The 22,032-nt window shown below is 35.4% G+C and overlaps 1 long non-coding RNA gene across 1 annotated transcript; it reads right to left on the reverse strand.

Annotated features, from left to right (window-relative positions):
• Positions 1–18,678: 18,678 nt before the first annotated feature.
• LOC137024074 (uncharacterized) lies at positions 18,679–19,665 on the reverse strand. Its single transcript, XR_010895625.1, has 3 exons — positions 19,428–19,665; positions 19,286–19,350; positions 18,679–19,192 (listed from the first exon to the last, which is right to left on the reverse strand). It is a non-coding gene; the product is annotated as an uncharacterized lncRNA (long non-coding RNA).
• Between the last annotated feature and the right edge of the window lie 2,367 nt (positions 19,666–22,032).

Below are 22,032 nucleotides of genomic sequence, written 5' to 3' on the forward strand. Positions count from 1 at the left end.
AGTCAATTTACATCCATTTTGTCAACGATGCAGTTTGACTTATAAAATGCACAAACCGCAGAAATAGGAAGTCTTTTTAATTTCTTAAGTTCGTAAGTTCGACACTTTTCGAATATCTTTATTTTTATATCTTCATTTTTATTGAAGATAAATGCCTTTCCAATCTGATGGATGGGAAAAGGAAGTAGAGCGAGTTCGGCAAAAGGCGGATTCGAACCTCTGTCAGTTTGCGCCAAAACTATTTTTAACGCGCCTTACCAACACTTCGACAAGCCGTTTTGACTTTTATTCATTCCCAGGATATCAATTGTTGATATCAAGAACTGAACTGTTGATATCAGGAATTACATTTCCACTAGTAAAAACTTCATTCTTACTAGTAAAAACTTCATTCTTACTAGTAAGAATGAAGTTGTTAGGCTACTAGTAAGAATGAAGTTTTTACTAGTAAGAATGAAGTTGTTACTAGTAAGAATGAAGTTTTTACTAGTAAGAATGAAGTTGTTACTAGTAAGAATGAAGTTGTTACTAGTAAAAATTGTATTTCTGATATGTGAAATTGGAATTTCAACTAGTAAGAACTCAATTCTTGATATCAACAATTGAATTTGAATGGCAGCCTATGGTGACATTTCACGAGTGAAAATACAATTACAGATATCAAGAATTATAGTTTTTACTAGTGGAAATTCAAATGTTGATATCAAGAATTAACATTGTTACTAGTGGAAATGTAAGTCCTGATATCAACAACTGAATTGTTGATATCAAGAATTACATTTCCACTAGTAACAATGTTAATTCTTACTAGTAAAAACGTCATTCTTACTAGTAAGAATGACGTTTTTACTAGTAAGAATTAAGTAAGTTTTTACTAGTAAGAATGAAGTTTTTACTAGTAAGAATGAAGTTTTTACTAGTAAGAATGACGTTTTTACTAGTAAGAATTAAGTAAGTTTTTACTAGTAAGAATGAAGTTTTTACTAGTAAGAATGACGTTTTTACTAGTAAGAATTGTATTTCTGATATGTGAAATTGAAATTTCAACTAGTAAGAACTCAATTCTTGATATCAACAATTGAATTTTAATGGCAGCCTATGGTGACATTTCACGAGTGAAAATACAATTACAGATATCAAGAATTCTAGTTTTTACTAGTGGAAAATCAAATGTTGATATCAAGAATTAACATTGTTACTAGTGGAAATGTAAGTCCTGATATCAAAAATTACCATTGTTACCAGTATAAATCTAATTTCTGATATCAAGAATTAGCATTTTAACTATTGAAAAATGAATTGTTGCTGAGTCTAAAGGTTTTCCCATCAGTCTTTGCTCTCACTTTTGGCGCCTGCCCTGCAACGTTAGGTACCAGTCTGTCCGTGTAAGATGGAAGAAGAAACAGCTTCATCAGAGCAGGTAACGCTGGATGCGGCAGTTTCTGCCTTTGATAGAATTTTTAATGTTGCAAACAGAGCAAGAATGGAACTTTTACAGAGTTCAGCGAACGAAAACTTGCTTGCTTCCACAAGGAGGTTGTTTCGACGGTCTCGAAATCGACATTCAGGTAGGCCCATATCTTTTGTGAAACATGGTTCTGAGTTATTTCATTTAGCTTACTACCATACTCATTGGGATGCTTGCATTTCAACAATTTGATGTCGGTTTTTATGTTATTGAAGAAATTTGAACTCGAAGTTATTCTATTAAATAAATGTATTAAGAATTTGATGTGAAAAAAGAAGGAAAAAAAGAAGAATCCAAAAACAAAATTGTCCAACAATTGTCTGAAAATGGTTTTAAAAAATCGGCATTTTGTGAATTTAGAGTGATTGCCATCCTAAACTTGACCATGGGTGTGTTTCCACAGAATCAACTATGCTCGCAATTTGTAGGGCTACACACCCCAGTGGTGAAAACATTTAACGTTGTGTCTCATTTCTTAGGCTGTTGCTACGTAGGACACAACCTTTGTAGGCTACAGTAAAAGTACAAACTTATGAGTGCCCTGATGAGTCTTCATTAGTGACGAGGGCTTTCGAAACACGCTTCGTTAATCTTCGAAACCTTTACCAATCATTTGTTTCAATGATTCAAAATGATCAGAGCACGTGGAACAAACTGCCATGTGATTTCAGTAAATCTGTGAAAACTTTACAGCGTCTACTCTATATGATTTTTTAAAACCCGATCTCGGATTATAAATTTTAAGACATTTAATTACACGTATAAGAGTTGTAGTCAAAAGTCATATTCCCAGACAGCAACATAGTGGCCCAAAAGGTGTTTTTGTGCATGTTTTGGCTGAGTTTTAGCTTCATTTACACTGTTCAGACCAGTAGGGAGCGAGCACATGATGTTTCCAGGCTGCGTTTCGAACCGTGTGTATTTGTTAGGTTTTTTGTTGTTGTTGTTGTTGCTTGTTCAGCTAGCTGCGCAGACCGATTAATTGGTGTATGCCATAGAGCGATTCAAAAGCATGAGCTGTCTGCTCTCTAATAACTCTTTTGGTAGGCTACTTTGATGTCTTACACCAATTAGTCTGTGCAGCACCGCTTCAAGTCGAACAAGCCTAATGATTTTGCGAAGCAACTGGTTCAAAGCTTCGAAATGCTTAATTTCTCCCATCACTACTGTTTGTGAATTTAAGTCCACATGAACCATATGTTGCAACCGACTTCAGTGTTGTGACCATAGACTGTAAAAAAAAAAAGATGGATGATGCGACGCCGCTTCCTTCCATTGTAGTGAACTGAATGTAAAACGACAACAGACGTTGCCATGTAACCATAGACTATAAAAAAGACAAATATAAATTAAGATAAATATAACGCAAAAAGGTCAGTTTGGAGCCTGGACATGCGCAGAAGGAATCGTCAGTGGAGCCCGGAGTCGCGGTATCAAACTTCCGCCCAGACGACTGCGTCATCATTGATGTATTTTAAATAGACTAAGTTACCGGTATACAAAATTTAAAATTCTACCTATAAAATAATAGGCTATTCTGTTTCTAGAGCAATAATATTTTTGAAACAGCAAATTCAGTAGATAAATTCAATATAATATGCCACTAGAAACAACTCTAAAATGTCAGAAACGGTCCTGCCATTTAAAAAAAAGTTAAACTAACTTTAGGAGATCGATTGCTGTAATTAGAGTAGGCTATCATTAGTTTTGTCCTGCTAATTATTATTTTATACCCATAAAAATAATTAGTAACTGCCAGATAACGATCACCTGCTTTTTTCCCATCATGGCTAACGTTAGGCGTGTTATCTTAACTAATTGCATTTATTAATCAGCTTATAACACCGACATTTAATGTTACCGAAAAAAGTTGAGTGATCCATCAGATCCTGTAGGTTGGTTAGTACAGTTTACTGGTGAACAACTAATTTTGTCGGTGTGAAATAGCACAGAAATAGAAAATTAATAGTTATTACATATCTTCAATCTCCCCTCGAAGCTCTGATAGTCCTCAGAGAAGCTGTCAATCACAACTGTCAATCATGATGACACGCCCTAATTGCTAGCTAAAATCAAACATATCACAAAAACGAACAATTCAATACATATCAGCGTGATAACAACTACTTAAAATTACCAAAAACATCTTTCGGAAAATTTTATTTAAAGCATTTTTTTTTTTTTTTTTACTTAAGTCCCGTTCGTTTGCATTGGGAGGGCGTTGTCTTTCAATTTCTCGTTATTCTTTTTCAGATAGGATATGAAATTGTCAAAACTTACACATTGATCAGAGAATTCTCTGATTTTATTTAATCAGTCTTTTAATGTTCTGTTTTAAAGGTACAACTGGAAGACGAGATAACCTTTGTTGGAATGTTGGCCTGTTTTTGCTTCCCGGCCCAACCTTTACAAAACTACCAACTGTGACAGAACGAAGAAAAATGATGCAAATTGGATTTGGTAATTGCACAGTGAATTATGAGATTATCTTGTAAAATAATCAAACCATCAAATGTATAATAAATTTTGTTTAGCCAAGCTGTCTTTTTTATAATACCAATACAGTAATAATAATAATAATTATTATTATTTTATGTTGTTTTTTTTTGTTTGTTTGTTTTTTTTCAAAACATATTTAGGTAGCCCTGTGGATGACACGGGTAAAGAAAAAGTGTCCCAAATCCAAATGAATTGGAGTTTGGCAGATTTCAAACAATTTATCTGTCAAAGTTTCCCAGATGTCAGCCTGAATTTGATTGGATATGAGTTAGCCAGGGCTGACAGAGGAAAAAAATTAAAGAAGATTCAGGTTACTTCTGTCAAAGAATTAAAACAAGTTCTTGGCCGGAGTAGGCTGTACATTCTGCCATTAGCAGAATTATACCAGGTTTGTAATAGTTTTCTTTGATAATACTTAAATGTAAAAGTGTGTTGTGGTGTTAATGACAACAATTACCCACACAGGAATCAGCACCTCCTTTGTGCCAGTCACAAAGTGAACCTGAACCAGGAGCCAACTCTGAGACAACTCCATCTGTGGTGATTGACCTTACTGATTTCACAAATCAGGATCTTAGTGGCAACATGGAGGACACTGCAGACAGCACCGTGGTAACCAATAATAAACCTATAACGTTTTAAACCAATATTTACAGAGTCTTTGTTTATCATAATTTGTTTCTGAAAATATTTATTTAATTCATATATTTTTTGATGTGTTAATAGGTTTTGCAGCAGTGGCGATCTTTGCGGCAAGAACAAGACAAAGAATTTGAACAGTCTTTAATGGCAGACAGAGAAAAAGTAAGTAACCGTGTTATAAATTTCAGTAACCAGTACACTGCAACAACCAACTTAACAACCACCTAACTTTTATTCTTTCTATATTTGCAAGTTTACATAAACACGATATAGCATACTGTTACTCATTACATGTTTCTGACCAGGTGCAAAACATGACTCTGGTGTGAAAGACATTTTTAATTTAAAATTTTATGTATTGTTACATCACCCATGACATTACATTTACTCTTTAATACATTTTCTGAATTGGCATTAAGGTCTAGATGGTGTAAGCAACTTGGATGGTTGAAATACAAAAGAAACCTTTTATTTGAGAGTATGGACACGGTCTGAACTGCTTTGTAATGCTTTTTCATGAACATACAAGTTCTATGCTATATTAAAAGGTGTACTATGCATTTCTATTTAAATAGAATCCACAAATCTTTTTATCATAAACAGGAGATGAGACGCCAGTATTTAGAGGCACAGGAGAAGAGTCGACTACAGGTAAATATTATTTAAAAAAATATAACTAATGATGATTTGTTTGGTTGAACTAATAAAGTATTGCATTCACGTATCCTTGGTTGAATAATAGGCAATTGAAGATAGACGGAAGAGGATTGCAAATCACGAGGAACCTATTGATGGTGTGCCCATCAAATTCAAGTTTCCTAATGGAATGGAAAAAATTCGAAAATTCATCTTGTCAGAGACAATTCAAGTAAATGACTGCTGAATTTTAATAAAAGTATAGACAATAAGAATAGAAAACGCTCATGTTTTAAAATGTTTAGTATATAAAATATAGTAAATACCCTTGATGAAGAAATTGTATAATAATGTCACTAGGTGTAATCTACCTATATTTCATGTACTACTTTTCAGATCTTATTTGACTTTGTTGGTCAGGATGACCTGTCCAGTGAAGTGTTCTATGTTCAAGATGCAACATCATCTACACCTCTTGAAAATAACCTTTTAGGAACACTTAATGATTACAACATCCAGGGTCATTCGACTCTTTATGTTGTTTGGGTTTCACCAATGGATGAAGTGAGTCACCCTTCTATATATAGTTTCCAATTCTATAATTAGTAATTATTAGTAATTATCTTCCAATTCTAAACAGAATGAAGCAAGCATTCAAGTGAATTCTGGTGAAGTCAATTTCACCTCATCCTTTTCCAACCAGTCGCTTGCATCATCACCACATGAACCGACTACTTCTTTGCCACTGAATGATTGTCGTTCCCCAACACCCCCAAACTGGTCACCTGCTCCTTCTGCTGCACATTGGTCACCTCCTCATTCTCCTGCTCCTTCAGCTGCACATTGGTCACCTCCTCATTCTCCTGCTCCTTCTGCTGCACATTGGTCACCTCCTCATTCTCCTGCTCCTTCTGCTGCACATTGGTCACCTCCTCATTCTCCTGCTCCTTCTGCTGCACATTGGTCACCTCCTCATTCTCCTGCTCCTTCTGCTGCACATTGGTCACCTCGTCCTCCTCATTCTCCTTCTCACACATATCACTGGGCACCTGAACACTCTCTTCCCACTCAACCATCCTCTGTAACAACTGACAGTTGTGAAACTATTTCAGATCAGTATGTTATGTTATATTTTAAAGGAATTTCAAACCCTAAACTTTTTAAGACACATTAAAGCTAAATTTTACCCTTTTGTGTTTTAGAGTTGATCTGCAGATGATTTTGAAGAAGCTTCATAGCAGAATTGATCTCTCATGTTGTCCCACAAGCAATCAAATTAATGTAAGTCGAGACAACATATTACAAGGAAGCCTACAAGCTTTCAAACGAAGGCGCTTTAATCCAGAAGCAAGGCTGGATGTGATTTTTGTCGACTCTGATGGAGTTGGAGAAGGAGCTGTAGATGAAGGGGGACCAACCAGAGAATTCCTACGCTTGCTGATGAGGGAAATCCAGATGTCAAAAATATTTGAAGGGCCAGAAGATAATAGACTACTGACTCTTGATACTCATGGTAAGGATTATCTTTTCTTTTTGTGTAAATTAAATATATATGATAAATATATCACCACACAAACTGAATATATTTATTTATTTGTGTGTGTGTTTTGTTTTTGTCTGTTTTTCAGCACTTGAAAATGGCTTGTATATGAACATTGCAAAAATGATTGCAGTGAGCATAATACATGGTGGAGTTGGTCCTCATTTTTTTTCCGACCGTCTATTTATGCAACTCTGTAGCAAATCTACACCTCCTGTCTCCTTTCAGGAAATCGCAGACAGCTGCTTCAGAGATAAACTCTTAAAGGTGCCCTCTAATGAAAAATTGAATTTATCTTGGCATAGTTGAATAACAAGAGTTCAGTACATGGAAATGACATACAGTGAGTCTCAAACTCCATTGTTTCCTCCTTCTTATATAAATCTCATTTGTTTAAAAAACCTCAGAAGAACTGGCGACCGACTGTTACGTAACAGTCGGGGTGTACGCCCCCAATATTTGCATATGCCAGCTCATGTTCCCAACATTATAAAAGGCATTAGACAAGGGCAGCCAGTATTAACGTCTGGATGTGCACAGGTGAATCAACAGACTAGGTAAGCAATCAAGAACAATAGTGAAAAATGGCAGATGGAGCAATAATAACTGACATGATCCATGATAGCATGATATTTTTAGTGATATTTGTAAACTGTCTTTCTAAATGTTTCGTTAGCATGTTGCTAATGTACTGTTAAATGTGGTTAAAGTTACCATCGGTTATTACTGTATTCACGGAGACAAGAGAGTCGTCGCTATTTTCATTTTTAAACACTTGCAGTCTGTATAATTCATAAACACAACTTCATTCTTTATAAATCTCTCCAACAGTGTAGCATTACCCGTTAGCCACGGAACACTATCAAACTCATTCAAAATCAGAAGTAAACAATATAACAGTATACAATACTCACATAATCTGACGCATACATGCCGCATGCATGACGAACACTTTGTAAAGATCCATTTTGAGGGTTACATTAGCTGTGTAAACTTTGTTAAGGCACTGTTTAAGGCAAGCGCGAGCTCTGTGGGCAGAGAGCACGGGATTTAAAGGGGCCGCAGCATAAAATCAGCGCGTTTATAAAGATGCCCCAAAATAGGCAGTTAAAAAAATTAATAAAAAAAATCTATGGGGCATTTTGAGCTGAAACTTCACAGACACATTCAGGGGACACCTTAGACTTATATTACATCTTTTAAAAACATAATCTAGAGCACCTTTAAAGGTGATTGTAAACTTTAGACTTGTCCATAAACAGTTTCATCTATGCAGGGATTTGTGATTTCGTGGCATAACTTTTTCTAATGATTTACTTGTAGATTAAAGAAGCAGACTCTGTTGAGAAAGCTAATTCTGCAATCTCAGATGCTGGTGACTGCCTCAACATGTTGGGAGCACTGAGGTTCATTTCATCCCTTGAAGAAAGGGATTGTCTAGTCCAATCTGCTGCAGAGTACTTCGTAAATGGGCGGACAAATTTGGCACTGAGACAGTAAGTATCCATCATAGGAGCCATGTTAGTGCCTTAGAAAGAAAAAAATGGAAATGGAAAGTTTGGTTGTGACTAAAATGTCAATATGACTAAATGTCCCATGACAGATTTGAAGAGGGTTTCAAAACCTTTGGTCTGCTTGATGAGCTGAAGAAAAATCCTGGGATCTTCGAGGACCTCTTCATCAATGGCGTGACACCACTCGAGGCAAAAGATCTTTCAACGCTTTTCGAAGTGGACTTCTCTCCAGTGGGCAGCAACAAAAGGCGGCTGGAAAACAAAACCGTCTGTTTTTGGAGAGATTGGCTAATTGATGTTGAAGGTAGGTGAAAAATCATTGTCTTTATTAAACGAACATAGATGTGTGCTTCTGTAAATATAAATATAGATATAAACATGTAAAACACAACTCAGTATTTAAGTTTATTTGGTAAAACGGATCAATAAAAGGTAAAACAAAATAATCACTGCAAATTAGTGTTAATTTTGACAGCAAATTTTGATTTAGTTTTTGTCATAGTCGTTTGACTAAAATGCCATTTACTTTTAGTTATGTTTTAGTCATCTGAAATTGTTTTAGTTTTAGTCGACTAAATATCCTAAGACTTTAGTTGACTAAATCTACAGTATACTTAGTCAACTAAAATCTAATTAAGTTAAATTGTAATGCGTTAAACATTCCTCTAACAATACACAGATCGCTAACAAAACACACTTATCATTGAGGTACTATTAAAGTTTTTGTTTTAAATTTTGATTAGATTTGATTTTTAGTTTTTCTGCTTTCATTGTAATTTTAGTTAAAAGTTTTAGTAATTTTTTGTGTTTATGTCTTTTAGTTTTTGCTTTTAAATGTCTATATAGTTTTTTTTTCCCGTTTTAGTGCAAGGTTAAGCTACAGCTCGGAAACTAGATGAAATAAAATAAATTTACATTTTTATACATCTATTTTTTATTTGTTAACATTTATTTCAAGTAATTAAGTTTTTTTTAGGGTTATAGTTTTAGTTAACTATAATAACCCTTATACTTGTAAAATATATTGAATAATGTGTAAAATAATGTTCTTAGTCTTTCCTTCCTGTGATAGAAGATACAGTAGTTTACTATGAATTAAATAGAAATTAAATTGAATACAGTTTTTTTTGTGTAAACAAAATAACAATAGTGACCAGGAAAAAATAATTGTAAACCATCCCAAAATACACCGACACTTACTCTGAAATGTCTCTAGTCTGCTTATTTTAGTTCAGATGAGGGAGATAAAATGTGCATTCTTACAACCTTCTAAAACATTTTAGATCAGCACATAATACTTCAAATGTGTGCATCTTTCACACAGGACAGCAGTCCTGATTGGATATCTTATCACATCATCCCTCTCTATAATGTTTGTTTCGGTTTTATTCGGTGACTAAAATTAGAGTAGATTTTAGTCATAGTTTTAGTCATTCAAAACACATTTTTTAGTCATCGTCTCGTTTTCTTCCATGAAAAAATGTTGACGAAAATTATGATATAAATTTTTTGTCAACGAAATTAACACTGCTGCAAACAAGCCTTCACTGGCCTTTTTATGGGCCCACTTAGGGCTGTCAGCGCAGGGTCCCTGAGAATTTTCTCATTGGAAAAGCGTTGGCCCCTTAGCACTGGCCCTGCACAGGCAGCCCTCACTTAGCCTCCAGAAAACCTTAGCACTGTTTTATTGAAAATAAAGTTTGAAGTCACTGTTATGGAGGTAATCGCTTGCTTTATTTGGGCTCTTGACCCTTCTTTACTTTAATTTTTCTGTCTGGTGTAACTGTGTTCAGAAGCGCATTTGTTATAGCAAAAGTTGCCATAAGAAAAACAGATCTGATGATTCAGTCGTCATGTAGTGGCCTGATTCACTGATCTAACCCAGACTGAATTACTTTAATATTTTAATTGTTTTTAAGCAGGGATTAAAAAAAAAAATCAATCAATCATTCTACTTCGAGCAGAATTGGTATTTTAACTTTTCTGTTCCAGTGTTCCTTCGCATTATAAACGTTCTGAAACCGGTTTGATAAGAAAAAAATAAGTTAATAACGTAATTTTTATTTCATTTTTTATTTTTGCATGTAGCCAATAATAATAATAATAATAATAATATTTTATTTATTTATAAAACAAAGAGAGTGTAGGCCTATTTGCCGTCTTAGCAATAGGCCTAGGCCTACAATCTTTTATAACAAGATTCTGTCCAAATATAAACCTATTAAACGAAAGGAAAAACACACTGTAACAAATTGCTGTAGTTTTTACAGCAAAATTCTACAGAATCTTGCCATTTTACCATTTTACAAGTTATTACTGTATTTTGCATTATGGGTCAAAAAGAGCATTACATTTGTTAAAGGTGATAGAGAGGATTTTTTCGTCGACTGAGAATCCAAAGACTGTTACTGAGTTTTTGAAATGAGCGCATGCGTAAGAACAGCCCCCCCTCCTTCAAAGGAACGCCTCCCAAAACTCGTAAACACTCGTATTGGAACACGAGTGTTTACCACCAGCATTCGCTGTGTCGTGTTAGTGGATTCATTATGTTGGACTCACCGCAGGTAACTCATAATTTGCAGTTGTTACTCCTGTCTCCGGACAAAAACATTGCATGCGGCGCCTGTGGAGTGTGGAAAGTTACTGGAGCGCGCAGCCGCGCTCGTCTCTCACAAGGAACGTCACGGCAGTGATTGACAAGCCAGAGGGCCAATCATTTACGTGATGATCGCATAAATGATTGGCTGATTGAGGAGCTTTGTTGTAATATTGTTGAGTAAAGGTGATAAAATGTACATTATTTCCCACTGGAATTTGTAAAACTATGTTTGGTGTATTAGGGGGGTCTGGGGGCATGCCCCCTAAGAAGAAAATTTTATACATTTTAAGGTTAAATGCATCAATCTGGTGCACTTTGAGAGCTCAAAATTAAGAGCTTCAACCCATGTGTGTTAACGATTTTCTTGTATTTTTACAGTACAGTACTGGCAGCAGGGTTGCCAGCAAGTTACTGTATTTTGATTTACAGTAATTGTACTAACTGTACTGTAATTCAATTTACAGTACACAAGAACAGTACTGTAATTCTACAAAACAGTACTGTACTGTATTTTTACTGCATTTTCTACTTTTAGTTTGCTTCTGCTGTAATTAATAATAGAGTATTATATTACTGCAATTTTCAAATTAACTAATAATATTAATATTATAATTATATAATATGTAGTTATGGTATATAAACTTATAGGAAGTAATATTAATGATGACAGAATACCTGCAAATCAAAAGACAATCCAAACAATGTTCTTGTCAAAAATATGTTTTATTCAATCTAACTATTAAAACCATTTTATTGAAAATCATTGCATGTTCAGTGAATCAGCAATTTACAGGTATTAACGGCTGTTAAAGGGACAGTTTACCCAAAAATGAAAATTCTGTCATCATTTACTCTCCCTCAAGTTGTTCCAAACCTATATGAATTTCTTCCTTCTGCTAAACACAAAAGAAGATTGTGAAGAATGTTGGTAACCAGACAGTTGATGGAAACCATTGACTTCCATAGTGGGGAAAAAATACTATGGGAGTCAATGGGTGCTGTCAGTTGTCTGGTTACCAACATTCTTTAAAATATCTTCTTTTGTGTTTAGCAGAAGAAAGAAACTTATACAGGTTTGGAATAACTTAAAGGTGAGTAAATGATGACAGAATTTTCATTTTTGGATAAACTGTCCCCTTAAAGGGTTAGTTCACCCAAAAATGAAAATTCTGTCATTAATTACTCTCCCTCATGCCGTTTCACACCCGTAAGTCCTTCGTTCATCTTCAGAACACAAATTGAGATATTTTTGTTGAAATCTGATGGCTCAGTGAGGCCTCCATAGGGAGCAATGACATTTCCTCTCTCAAGATCCATTAATGTACTGTTACGATATTCGGCATCTGTCTTGTTTTGTGTGTGGAGTTTTGTTTTTTTTCCCTTTCAAATGTCTGTGCAGGGATTGGCTGCTGTGGATAGATCGCTATTGGCTAAGCCTGCGGCTGCTACGTTTAAAAGGGCGGCGCTCCTGAAAGATGGAGAGCTCATTCTGGCGTTAGCCTGCTGGCGTGAGGAGCTCCGGATTCCTTCTCCCGTCCTGTTTTGTTTAAAGTGCTTCAATTACGTTTTGTTATGCTTTAGGAGCGTAGGGGTGTCCTGCAATTTATTTTTGACTTTCTTTGCGATTTGTTTATGTTAGGGAGTTAGGGAAGTTGATTGTATTTTTGTTTCTTTTGTTAGGGTAATTATTTATTTTATTTTTAAGCTGTTATGTTTGCTGTTTTGGCCTTGGGGCACCCTGAAGCCATGGCTCCTTTTATTTGATTTCTTTGTGTTCCACCTTAATAAATTTTGTGTGGATCTTAGTTTGCTGTCTGTGGTGATCTGTCGGCTGGAGTTGGTTTCCCTGTTATCCACCAAACTCACGCCAGCCCCTTCTTTTAATAGAACGGGGCGTAACATGTACTAAAAACATATTTAAATCAGTTCATGTGAGTACAGTGGTTCAATATTAATATTATAAAGCCATGAGAATATTTTTGGTGCGCCAATAAAAACAAAATAACGATTTATATAGTGATGGCCGATTTCAAAACACTGCTTCAGGAAGATTCAGAGCGTTATGAATCTTTGTGTCGAATTATGATTCGGATCACGTGTCAAACCACCAAACTGTTGAAATCACGTGACTTTGGTGCTCCAAACCACTGATTCATAACGCTCCGAATCTTCCTGAAGCAGTGTTTTGAAATCGGCTATCACTATATAAGTTGTTATTTTGTTTTTTTGGCGCACCAAAAATATTCTCGTCGCTTTATAATATTAATATTGAACCACTGTACTCACATGAACTGATTTAAATATGTTTTTAGTACAATAATGGATCTTGAGAGAGGAAATGTCATTGCTGGCTATGGAGCCCTCACTGAGTCATCGGATTTCAACAAAAATATCTTAATTTGTGTTCTGAAGATTAACGAAGGTCTTACGGGTGTGGAACGAAATGAGGGTAAGTAATAAATGACAGAATTTCCATTTTTGGGTGAACTAACCTTTTAAGTGTGCACAAATTTAAATGAAACAAAAATATACAAGAAAAGAGAACTTGAGGATTGGGTTGGGTAAAATTATGACAAGTGAGTGACAAAAAAACAAAAAAAAAGTGTGTGTGTGGGTGCAGGCATCATTTTGAAGTTTTGTGGGTTGATGGCCGTCACCTTCCTCTGTACCACCCTTTTGGTCCCCTTGCTGACTCCATCTTCAGGGTTGATTCTGACCAGGAACCTGTTAGCAATATCATACCAGTCAATAAATATGCTTTTCATTTTTGGATGAACTAACCCTCTAAAACATTCTATTAAAATAACTAATACTTACAGAAAACTTATTCCCAGGCTGCAAAGACACACTGTAGAGCTGTAAGAAATCAAAATACATTTTATTCAGTTATGCGTTACTTGTTGAGGACGTATAAGCTAACACATCACTGTATTTCATACACTCCAAAAATACATCTTTAGTAATAATAAACTAAAAAAAAAAAAGCTTCTTCTTCTTAAAATTATAAGTTGCTTTTTTTGGCATACATGGCATGTTGACTAATATATCAACTCAGATATATATATAATTTTTACCTTTATTCATAAATAATTAATCATTATTTGTCATTACAATCACAACGCTATAGAACTTGTGTTTGCAATCTTAAAGTCTCGTGTAATCTCGTGATATCTCTTCAGACCACAAAAAAATGAAAATGAGCGTAATTTCTATTTTCTGAAATATTGACGTACCAACAAACTGACACAGAAGTGGCAAAATAGGCCTAATAGGGCAAATTTTTTATTTCATATACATTATTACTATTATTATTATTATTATTATTATATATGGTTAAACAATTGTTTTTTAAGGTATAGTCTACGAGCTTATTTCAGCATTGATTTATAAGTGATTTTCTTAAATATTAAATGTAAATTGGTTGAAATAGGTTGTTTCACTGTTGAAACAGCTGACCTACTTCAATATTTCCATAGACATCTATGCAATATTTCAACGTTGAATTTCAGTCATGTGTTGACTGGGCTTCAACCGTTTAGCATTCAACATTGTATGAACGTTGTTTCACCGTTGAAACAACAACTGATCTTATTTCAACCACATTTCAACGTTGAAGGTCGGTCATGTGCAGGCTAGGTAAATTCGTGATTGGTTGACTGCCAAATCAAAATATTAAAAGGAATGATAAAATAACATTATTAACCAGTTAATGGCCATTTCAAATTAGCATTTCTGTTCAGAACGATTAAATTTTATTTAGTTTCCGTTTCTGGTTACGTTCCGGTCAAAAGTTTGTTCGTTTCCGGTTTCCATTTTTCGTTCCTTCAACCGGTTCAGAGTCCTGTTTTTAAGTCAGTATGCAGAAATTATTCAGACAGGATTAAGTAGACACACACAGACATCAAGATTCAGCGTATCAACCTCAACAATGGTGACATGATGACTGAATCTGATGAGTTTTTCTTCTCTTTTTTCTATAACAAACGTGCTTCAGAAACACAGTTACAGCAGCCAGAGAAAAGGATTAGTCCACTTTTGAAATACAATTTCCCTGATAATTTACTTGCCCCCATGTCATCCAAGATGTTCATGTCTTTCTTTCTTCAGTCGAAAAGAAATGAAGGTTTTTGATGAAAACATTCCAGGATTATTCTCCATATAGTGGACTTCAATGGACTTCAGACAGTTGAAGGTCAAAATTATAGTTTCAGTGCAGCTTCAAAGGGCTTTAAACAATACCAGACGAGGAATAAGGGTCTTATCTAGAGAAACAATAGGTCAATTTCGGAAAAAAAAAATACAACTGTATATGCTTTATAAACAAATGATCGCCTTGCACGTGCTTCCTCTTTCCGTATTCCTCAAAAAGCCTACGTGGTATGTCCTATGCTTTCACTATTCTACTTACAGAAAAAAATTAAACTGGAGCCGCGTTCGTTCCGTAAGTTGAATAGGGAAGGCGTAGGACATACAGCATGAGGAGGGAGATAGAGCGGATGGGATTTTGTGTTGCTGTCAATTTGGAGTCCTATCAATAAATGATAGTCCTTAAGAATTTGTCAGTCATCCCCTCTTGCTATTTGGGGAAATGAACTGAGCACTATAATTGGTCAAACTCTTTTTCTTTTGCTTAATTTGAGAACTACGCATGAACAGAGCCAGGTTTTTGCATAGTTTAGAGTGACAAATTGTATCAGCGTGTACATTGAGGTCAAAATGCGTACATGTTGGCAGGTCTGTATCTGATGTTGCATTTAAACCTACTTCTTTCTGTCTGTTTGAAGACTACATGGCCTTAAAACCTTAAAGCATCAAGATTTCTGGACAGGCTTTATGAAGCCAAAATTAAAATTAGTCTTATCTTTATTATTAGGTATTATTTGACATTTTCCATTTTAGTTTGCTGTTGAATGTCTTTACTAATGGCATCCCTAACATTCTCTAATCTGTGTGATTATAGAAGGCGACTGCAATCCATTGACACTGGAAATGGTGCTGGAGTTTGCTTCTGGAGCCTCATCTGTGCCTCCACTAGGATTCCCACATCAGCCAAAAATTGAATTTCTTCATACATTTGGTCAAGAAACCAGAATATTTCCAGAGGCCAACACATGCCTTATTGTTCTCAGACTTCCAATTCACAGTACTTACGAACATTTTAGAACCTACATGACCGAAGGTATTTTGCAGTCACCAACTTTCGGCACCATGTAATACCTAATGTACCGTGTTCATGTAAGGGTGATGAAATACTTCATGTTTCTTGTTAGTTTCAGTTTTGTAAGTTAATGAAATAATTCTCTTATTCACCCTTATGACATCTAAAACACAAGTTTTACTGTAACTTTGTTTACTGTTGTTGTAGTGTTTTACCTTTAATGTTTGATTTAAATTTAGTTATAGATGCACATTTTGCCTCATTTACTCAGTTTATCAACATCAGTTATAATGCCTCTAAACTGAAAGAACACACAGCAAGTAAAACAGTTATCCATCTAAATGTTTCAATGAATCAATGAAACAATAAAACCTGACTCAGTATTTGATTGCATTTGTCTGAAATCTTTGTTCACATTAGAGCAGCATTTCTCAAAGTGTGGGGCGCGCCCCACTGGTGGGGAGTAGAGAATAGAAATTTGGTCATTTTTGTGCCCATCTCTATTAACCTTTTGAGGGTACATCCCCACATATAGGATTTTTTTTTATGTAGTATTAACAGAAAACTTCAATTACAGTTACTTTTTCCCCCTCTTCCCCATAACACTTTCCGCCAAAATAAACATACATAAATTACAACAGTAATAATAATAAAAAAATAAATACATTTAATATATTTTAATATAATTCCTTTAACAAAGGAACAATATTACTGTAAGAAAAGATAATTATAAATAATAAATAAATAAAAGCACATAATAATACTCATGATGCAATGACAGCGGAACTACTTTGGACATTGGGATTTTTGGCATAAATGTGTGAATTACGTACAAATGATTGTCAGTAAAAACATGGCACAGAATAGTGACGAAAATATGTGCTGCGTCCCAATTCGCCTACTTATACTACGCCCTAAAAAGCTTTGGGACATACTATCACGTCATTCAATCCCGTCTTTGTCGTATCCTGTCACCGTAAACTGGCCTGTCAATCATCTTACATCCTCCACATTTCATTTAGTTAATTTCCTACCGTATCAAAGTGAAATGCAGCACGTTGATCTGCAGTCGCGGGTCTTTCATGTGGAGTACTCCTTCAATGCATATCAATTCATAATGATGCATTTAAAAGTTAATGGCCAACCTTTATAAACGTCCACATTGGTATTTGCAGATGAAAAATAACACATATAACATTAAATAAAAATATTTTCTATAAAACCTCTCAGCGTCGATCGCACATATCCGCCATGTTTTGTAGGGGTTTTATTTAACACTTTTTACTCGTGTTCTGAACTGAATCCGTGGGCAATACGGATGACGTGTTTTTGTAGGCTAAAACGAGAAGGGTCTGGCTGCAGACCATAAGCGAGTGGAGCTCCACTCAAGAGCGGAAATACGTCACCTCCACTAGTGGAGCGGCCGAGCGGATATACGTCACCTAATCTACACGCATAATAAGGAAGTAGTTGAAATAATCGTATCGAAGCGGTATATTAAGCTTTTAAGGTTTATGACACGAAGGTGTTGAATACTTTTTCCCCCCTAGCAATTTAAACTGGACTTTAAAACATAGCAGTAGGTTTAAAAACCCTTTTTAAAAGCCGCTGCTATTTTTTAAAAACATTTTTATTATTATTAAACAACATACAGGGGATACATGAAATAGATTTGAAACAAAATACAAAAAAGGATGTATAAACAAGCAAGAAAAAAAATTAACAAATGTCTAAGACCAATAATAATAATAATAATTATATATATATATATATATATATATATATATATATATATATATATATATATATATATAGTCCATCTCCTTTGACCCTGTTTCCCACAAAAACAGAACATTAATTATTTCAAAAATAAAGTTTTCTGTAGGCAGAGAAAATTTAATGATACCAGACCATACAATAATAGTAGAAAGATATTTATTTTTTTCCATTTAAAAAAAGCTTTTGGGTGACAACTAAACTTAAGGATTCTTCTCATCCAAAAATTGTTACATTTAACGTTACAGAGCTCCAGACCTCCAATTGACAATTTGGGTACTTCACATTTTGCTACTCTGTAATTACAATATGCCCTAACTAGATATAAGTTTGGGTGAGAGAGATTTAATAACCTAATGATAAATTTTAGATGAGGTATCCAGTTTAAACATTGTTGTAAATTCAGAATAGGAATAGAAGTTACCATCCCTTTTTAACAAATCTAAAATAAAAGTTACACCTTTGTCAAACCATTCTTTTAAAAAATTTCCCACGCAGCACATTCTGATTATTCCATATGATACTTCTATGGGGGGAAAGTTGTGGCAGAAGGCAAGCTTACAGGCTTCCAAGGCTTGCTTATGAAAATTGGCCCGCTTGATTGGGAGTTTGCTGCCTCTGCTATTTGTTCATGTTTGTTTTTTGAGCAACAGTTCAACTACCAATGTAAAAGTCCATACATTTTAGAAAGTACACATTATGTTTGTGATATTTAACAGTGAACATTAAATAAAACATTAAATTACTTTATATTACAATTTTAAATTATGAATAATTTGAGTATTAATTAGAATTTTGTAAAATCACATAAATTAACCACAGTAAAATAAGAATAATTTCCACAATTTAACAGTTTTAATTGTTTAATTGATACTGCAATCCAGCAATGACACACCACAGTTTCAATAATGCACATACACATGCTACAACGTGGGGAAACAGGACAGAACTAGATGAGAAGGCTCCCCCTCACAGCCAGTATCCACCGTAGAATCACTTCAGCTTCGCCCATGAAAACGGCTGCACCCAATTCATTCAAATGAGCGTGGAGCGACGGGAAGAGAGTAAGAGAAAGAAAGAGACAGAGAGAGAATGCTAAATTTGAACTATGCCTGCAAAATATCCTTTGAAGCCCTTGATATCTTTGCTGGGAGTGTAGGTACCTTCAAAATGTAAAACATAAAAAACAGATTGCTTATGAAACAGCTACTTATTTATACATGCTTTTTTCACTACTTTTCAACAAAATATTACCAAAGTGCTACGTCTCCTTTTCCTGGGGACACGTAAGACAGGCGGCAGACTACCATCCCCCATCTCCCTGCCTTCTGGTGTAAAATTGGCAAATCTTCGACCATGTCTGTAATTGACATTGACCAAATATATTCATCATGCTTTCCCACTTTGTTAGTAGTATCTATTAATGTGCTACTTTTTATTTCACAAACCATACCCCTCAATCCCAAGGTTCTCCAGCAAAACCTTGCACCACCACCTCCTCAGATATGGCATGTCAGACTGAAGATAAGAACAGTTGTAATGTAACTCACCACAATTAACAAACATTTTCATGTCAACACTAAGACTGCACTTACAGTGGTGAAATCAAACGCTGCCTCCATAGTTATGTACCAGGCATACTGTAAAGGCAGAAAGGCTATTATGTTGCCATGTCTTTGTATGAGTATTAATTCACCAAGACAAATAAAAATGAGGTGCTCAGTAACACTGTGTTAAAGGGTTAGTTCACCCAAAAATGAAACTTCTGTCATTTATTACTCACCCTCATGTCTCCCAAACCCGAAAGACCTTCGTTAATCTTCAGAACACAAATTAAGATATTTTTGATGAAATCTGAGGGTATCTGATCCACACATAGGCAGCAACGTCATTGCACCTTTTGAGGTCCATAAAAGGTAGGAAAGACATTGATTAAATAGTCAACGTGACAACATTGGTTCAACATAAAAGGGATAGTTCACCTAAAAATGAAAATTCTGTCATCATTTACTCTCCCTCAAGTTGTTCCAAACTTGTATAAATGTCTTTGTTCTGCTGTACACAAAGAAAGATATTTGGAAGAATATTTGTAACCAAGCAGATCTAGCCCACCATTGACTAACATAGTATTTTAGGCTAGATCTGCTTGGTTACAAATATTCTTCCAAATATCTTTCTTTGTGTACAGCAGAACAAAGACATTTATACTAGGGATGGGCGATATATTGCATGCGATTGTCACGTGCATTGTCAGTTTCCCTGATTACCGCTAAATCGCCATCAGGTACTTTCAAAGAGAGCGGGATTTAATAGACAGAGCCATAGTTCACTGACAAGCTACGCAATACCGCGTTCATTATCGAAGGCGATTCATCTGCAATATGAACGTGATATTGCGTGGCTTGTCAGTGAACTACGGCTCTGTCTATTAAATCCCGCTCTCTCTGAAAGCAGCTGATGGCGATTTAGCGGTAATCAGGGAACCGGCTTTACTGACGAAATGTGCGTGACAATCGCATGCGATATATAAGTTTGGAACAACTTGAGGGAGAGTAAATGATGACAGAATTTTCATTTTTAGGTGAACTATTCCTTTTATGTTATGAAGTGACAAGACTATTTTATTGATGTCTTTACTACCTTTCTGGACCTCATAAGGGGTAATGGCATTGCTGCCTATGTGTGGATCATATACCCTCAGATTTTATCAAAACTATAATAAAGGGTTAGTTCACACAAAAATGAAAATTCTGTCATTTATTACTCACCCTCATGCCTTTCCACACCCATCTCCGTTCATCTTCGGAACACAAATTAAGACATTTTTGATGAAATCCAATGTCATTGCTGGCTGTGCAGGCCTCACAGAGCCATTTCCTCTCTCAAGATCCATCAATGTACTAAAAACATATTTAAATCAGTTCATGTGAGTACAGCGGTTCAATATTATTATAAAGCGACGAGAATATTTTTGGTGTGCCAAAAAACAAAAACAAACAAAAAAACAACTTATATAGTGATGGTCGATTTCAAAACACTGCTTCAGGAAGCTTCGGAGCGTTATGAATCAGCGTGTCGAATCAGCAGTTCGGATAAGCTGTTCAGAGCACCAAGGTCACGTGATTTCAGCAGTTTGACACGTGATCCGAATCATGAGCAGTGTTTTGAAATCAGCCATCACTTTTTTTTTTCCTATTATCCTATATCCTAGTTGCTTTATAATATTAATATTGAGCCACTGTACTCACATGAACTGATTTAGATGTGTTTTTAGTACATTAATGGATCTTGAGAGAGGAAATGTCATTGCTCCCTATGGAGGCCTCACGCAGCCATTGGATTTCAACTAAAATATCTTAATTTGTGTTCTGAAGATGAACAAAGGTCTTACGGGTGTGGAATGGCATGAGGGTGAGTAATAAATGACAAATTTCATTTTTGGGTGAACTAACCCTTTAATTTGTTTTCTGAAGGTGAACAAAGGTCTTACGGATGTGGAACAACATGCGAGAGAGTGATAACGGACAGAAATTTCATTTTTGGTCGAACTAACCCTTTAGTGGGCGTAATGGACATGGTGAGGACACAATGGATGTTGTGTGGACATCAATAAACATCCTGAAAATGAGCTTGGCAACTCACTTGCACATTACAACAGCGTCAGTCTGCCATTGTAGCGATGATGTGGTAAAATTACCTGAGAAAAACTCACAGCGACGCCATCTTTGTCCTCCTTTATTAATTCAAGTGGAGGTGACGTATTTCCTGTTCGAGAGTGGAGCTCCACTCGCTTATGGTCTGCAGCCAGATCGGGTGTGTCTCATACGTTCTGAAAAGTGAAGCCACTGGCTCTTTGATCGCCCCCTGGAGGCTGGATGCAGTACAGGTCATAAACCCCGCCCTCTCAATGCAGTCGAATGAGACTTCAGTGAAAACTTAAAAATAAATTCTGCTTCAAATAAAACTTTATGAAAAATGGTTTTGGTCATTTAAGGTAGTTGTTATCACACTGATATATATTCAATTGTTCGTTTTTGTGATGATTTAGATTTTAGCTAGCAATTTGATGCTATAAAAACGGGGCGTGTCGTCATGATTCGAACTTGATTGACAGCTCAGCTTGTCTGAGGACTGTCGGAGCTTCGAGGGGAGATTGAAGATGTATAACTAACTGTTAATTTTCGATTTATTTGTTATTTA

This window comes from Chanodichthys erythropterus, chromosome 8 (assembly GCF_024489055.1).
Source record: "Chanodichthys erythropterus isolate Z2021 chromosome 8, ASM2448905v1, whole genome shotgun sequence".
NCBI lineage: Eukaryota > Metazoa > Chordata > Actinopteri > Cypriniformes > Xenocyprididae > Chanodichthys > Chanodichthys erythropterus.